At 54.3% G+C, this 4,898-nt stretch overlaps 1 protein-coding gene across 2 annotated transcripts in view; it reads left to right on the forward strand.

Annotated features, from left to right (window-relative positions):
- Positions 1 to 774: 774 nt before the first annotated feature.
- Positions 775 to 4,898, forward strand: part of PRR5 (proline rich 5 (renal)) — a 25,215-nt gene continuing 21,091 nt past the window's right edge. Inside the window, exon 1 of one of the 2 annotated variants that reach the window (XM_011984023.1) lies at positions 775 to 859. The gene's annotated coding sequence lies outside the window, so the exon portion shown is untranslated. Of the gene's footprint in view, positions 866 to 4,898 lie in introns of both variants that reach the window. The other variant, XM_011984024.1, reaches the window with a different exon arrangement.

Here is a 4,898-nt window from a genome sequence, read left to right on the forward strand (position 1 = left end):
TTTGTTTGAGATGGAGTCTCGCTCTGTCGCCCAGGCTGGAGTGCAGTGGTGCTATCTCGGCTCACTGCAAGCTCCGCCTCCCGGGTTCCCGCCATTCTCCTGCCTCAGCCTCCCGAGAAGCTGGGACCACAGATACCCGCCATCCCACCCTGCTGATTTTTTGTATTTTTAGTAGAGACGGGGTTTCTCCACGTTAGTCACGATGGTCTCGATCTCCTGACCTTGTGATCCACCACCTCAGCCTCCCAAAGTGCTGGGATTACAGGCGTGAGCCACCGCACCCGGCTATCTTAGAGAGTTTTATAAACAGGGGCAGGAAGCATGAGGGGGTCGGGAGCCCCGCAGCTGGCTAGGGATGCAGTGATGCTCCTGAACTCGGGGTGGCCGTGGAGGTAGAGAAGGGGCAACAGTCCACAGGACTTGGATGTTTTTGGGGGTGGGAGAGGCGCAGGGGTTTCCTGGTTTCTGGCCTGGGCAGGGTGGGGTTAAGAACCCAGAAAGGAGGCAGAGCTGGCTGAGGTTTGGCCACATAGTGTGCAGAGGACATGGGAGCAAGGTCCTGGGGCGGTGACCAGAGGGCACCTGGTGATACAGGCTGGGCTCCAGCAGGGCTGGGCCAGGGTTGCAGGGCCTCGGAGTTGAAGTGGGTATGAGCAGGGTCCTGCAGGGACGGCGATCCTGCCCTTCTAAGAGAGAGGGAAAGAGGAAGGGGGCCTGATGGGCAACCAGGGGGCTCTCAGACCTCGGGACTGCAGTGTTCTTTTCCCTCTGCCCACAGCATCCACAACGGGGTGATTGCCGTCTTCCAGCGCAAGGGGCTGCCCGACCAGGAGCTCTTCAGCCTCAACGAGGGTGTCCGGTGAGTGTCTGTCCCGCCTTGGGCCAGGGTCCTTGAGTGGCAGGGAAGGCCAGGCCCAGAGTCGGAGGCCCCAGCCAGGCCCTTGACCCATCAGCCATGCCTGGGCTTCCTCCCCCAGAGGCCATCTGTCCACAGGAGAGTGAGGTCCAAGTTAGCAGTGGCCACGGGGCCAGGACCTCCACAAACCACTTCAGGCCTGGTGGCCCTGCGCCCCCACCCCCCACAGAGAAAGGTCTTCAAGGGGAAGCGGGGTGGGACTTGGACAGCTGCTGGAGATGACGCCGACGGTCCCCACTGGTGCTGAGCATCACGAAGGATATTTATTCTGTTAAAGAGGAAGGACCCACCTGCCTAATGATGGGAGTGTCATTCCCGGAAAAGCAATTCCAGCCCTGCCAGACGCCCCTCGTTTCCTGTGAATAGCCGGGAAATGAGGATTGCGAAGCAGCAGGCTGGACGCACACCCACTGAGCTGCTGCCCCGAGCCAGGTGGCAGGAGCTTCAAGGGAGTCCAGGGTTGCCATTTGTAGTGGAGGCCAAAGCTCAGAGAGGTCAAGAGACTCGCCCCGGATCACACAGCTGCTCCAAGGAGGCGGTTCCCAGCTCTGTGCTGTTTCCTTTGGCCCTGACCCTGTTACCTTGTCCCTGTGTCAAAAGAATACTGGCAAAATAGGCAGTCATCCTTCCCCTTGTTATTCAGGAGAAGAGTCAGTGGACCGGCCAGACTTTCATACACAGGCGCCCCCCTCCACCCTGTGTGGCAACACTGAAGGGGCCCTGACATGTGGGTAAACTGAGGCCCAATACATGCCACTTGTTCAGGGTGTCCTGCTTTTCTCTGGCTCATCTGGCCCACCCCTGGGTGGGGCTCCAGGAGCTCATTTTCCCGATGAGCCTCTGCTTCAGGAAACAGGAGCCTAAAGGATCTGCCGGGGGATTTGGTTTGGTTCTTGAGACAGGGTCCTGCTCTTGCCCAGGCTGGAGTGTGGTGGTGCAATCTCAGCTCACTGCAGCCTCTGCCTTCTGAGCAGAAGCAACCCTCACACCTCAGTGTCCTGAGTGGCTGAGACCACAGGTGTGTACCACTACACCCGGCTGATTTTTTATTTTTTGCAGAGATGGGAGTCTTACTACCCAGGCTGATCTTGAACTCCTGGGCTCAAGCCATCCTCCCACCTCTGGTCTCTCAAAGTGTTAGAATTACAGATGTGAGCCACCATGCCCGGCCAGCTGGGTATTTAAACAACAACAAAAGGAGATACTTTTAAATTCACGAATCCAGCGGCAGGCACAGTCCCCGGCTTTGGACACCCCTCTCCCCTGCCCGTCCTTGGCATAAACAGCATTGGTAATTGGCTCTTCTTGCTGCTGCCTCTCCACAGGGCTGATGCAGAGCACACGGCCTCCCCAGGAGTGTGTGCTGGGGGTGGATGCACAGAGAAGCTGCCCTGGGCCCCAGGCTCCCCTCGCCAGCCCCAGGATTCTACCCAAGAAATGGGTAAAAATCAGGGGCTGTGTTAGACTTTGAGCCCCTGGGCAGTTAGGTTATTTGGAGCAACTTCTTTTTAGCCAGTTGAGAATTAAGTGCTAGAAGGTTTAAGGAATAAGAGCAGAGTCTTTTTACTGAAGCCTTGCTCTGTGCCGGCCTTAGACCAGGAGTTTTCCACGCCAAACCCGTCTGTGGCCTGGAGCAGTGGCTCATGCCTGTAATCTCAGCACGTTGGGAAGCCAAGGTTGGGGGATCGCCAGAGGCCAGGAGTTTGAGACCAACATGACAAGACCCCTTCTCTATTAATATGTGTTAATGTTTTTTAAAAGTAAGTTTAAAAAACACTCATCCACTCTTCACTGCAGCCCTGAGGAGTGGATGCCTTGTTATCTCCATTTTACCGGCGAGGGAGACTGAGGCACAGCGGTTAACGTAGGTTGCTGAGGTCACAGGGCTAATAATGAACAGAGCTGGAGCTCAAGCCCCTGCCCTCAGGGTCACTGGGTTGTTCAGCCCCCTGCCCTACCCCGGCCCTTCTGGACGGCGTGGCCACGTTAAATTCAATGACACTAGCCTGGGCACAGTGGCTCACCCTGTAATCCCAGCACTTTGGGAGGCCGAGGCAGGGGGATTGCTTGTGTTCAGGAGTTCAAGACCAACCTGGGCAACATGGTGAAACCCTGTCTCTACCAAAAATACAAAAAGTTGGCTGGGCGTGGTGGCGGGTGCCTGTAGTACCAGCTACTTGGGAGATTGAGGCATGAGAATCGTGTGAGCCCGGAGGCGGAAGTTGCAGTGAGCCAAGACTATGTCACTGCATTTCAGCCTGGGTAACAGAGTAAGACCCCGTCTCAAAAAAAAAAAAAATGACTTTAATGATACATTAAATCCATAATTGGTCACTAGCTTTGATCCCGTGAGAGAGTCTGTTACTAGAGACATTGATTTCACCAGCATCCAAATGGTCCCCCTTGATTTTTTTTTTTTCTTTTAAGACGTAGTTTCACTCTTGTTTCCCAGGCTGGAGTGCAGTGGTGTGACCTCATCTCACTGCAACCTCCGCCTCCCGGGTTCAAGTGATTCTCCTGCCTCAGCCTCCAAGTAGCTGGGATTACAGGCACACATCACCACGCCTGTCCAATCCTTGTATTTTTAGTAGAGATGGGGTTTCACCACGTTGGCCAGGCTGGTCTCGAACTCCTGACCTCAGGTGGTCCACCCACCTCGGCCTCCCAAAGTGCTGGGATTCCAGGCGTGAGCCCACGTGCCCGGTATCCAGGAGATTTTCATTACCCCAGCCAGAAAGCTTTAGCAGCCCCTCCTCATACCCTTTCGCCAACCCTGGCAGTGACCACAGACAGCTTTCTGTCTGTGGATGTGCCTGTTCTGGACATTCTGTTATCAATGGAAGTACAGCGGGTGGCCCTTCATGCCTGGCTTCTCTCACTCAGTGCAGTGCTCTTGAGGTCCACTCGGGGAGGAGCACATACCCCTGCTTCGCTTTTACCACTGCTTCGCTATTTTATTTTATTTATTTATTTATTTATTTATTTATTTATTTTTGAGCCGGAGTTTCACTCTTGTCACCCAGGCTAGAGTGCAATGGCGTGATCTCGGCTCACTCCAACCTCCGCCTCCCGTGTTCAAGGGATTCTCCTGCCTCAGCTTCCCGAGTAGCTGGGATTACAGGAATGTGCCACGACGCCCGGCTAATTTTGTATTTTTAGTAGAGACGGGGTTTCACCATGTTGGTCACGCTGATCTTGAACTCCCGACCTCAGGTAATCCACCCGCCTCGGCCTCCCAAAGTGCTGGGATTACAGGCGTGAGCCATTGCATCCGGCCTGCCTGCTTTGCTTCTTTTCGTGCCAGGTCATATTCCATTGTGTGTATGGAAAGCACGCCGTATGCGCACCCAGTCGTCGGCTGATGGACGTGGTTCTTTCTACCTTTTGGCTGTGATGAATAACGCTGCTGTGAACATCTGTGTGCAAGAATTTGTGTGAACGCATGTTTTCATCTTTTTTTTTTTTTTTTTTTTTTTTTTTGAGAGTGAGCCTTGATGGGTCACCCAGACTGGAGTTCAGTGGGGCAATCTTGGCTCACTGCAACCTCTGCCTCCCGGGTTCAAGCGATTCTTGTGCCTCAGCCTCCTGAGTACCTGGGATTACAGGCGTGCACGACCATGCCTGGCTAATTTTTATATTTTTAGTAGAGACGGGGTTTCACCGAGTTGGCCAGGCTGGCCTTGAACTCCTGATCTGAAGTGATCTGCCCGCCTCAGCCTCCCAAAGTGCTGGGGTTACAGGCATGAGCCGCCGCACCTGGCCTCATTTCTCTTAGGTTCGTATACCTAGCAGTGGAATTTCTGGGTCCCCTGATAACTCTGTGGTTATCTTTTTGAGGTACTCTCGCCTTTCCCACAGTGGCTGTACCATTCCACTGTCCCACTTAGCAGCGTATAAGCAGGGCAGGAGAGTTCAGTTTGTCCACATCCTCACCAACACTTATTAATTTCCAGGGCTTTCATTCCGAGAAGTGGCGTCTGTT

Source organism: Mandrillus leucophaeus, unplaced genomic scaffold (assembly GCF_000951045.1).
Source record: "Mandrillus leucophaeus isolate KB7577 unplaced genomic scaffold, Mleu.le_1.0 Scaffold26, whole genome shotgun sequence".
Lineage (NCBI taxonomy): Eukaryota > Metazoa > Chordata > Mammalia > Primates > Cercopithecidae > Mandrillus > Mandrillus leucophaeus.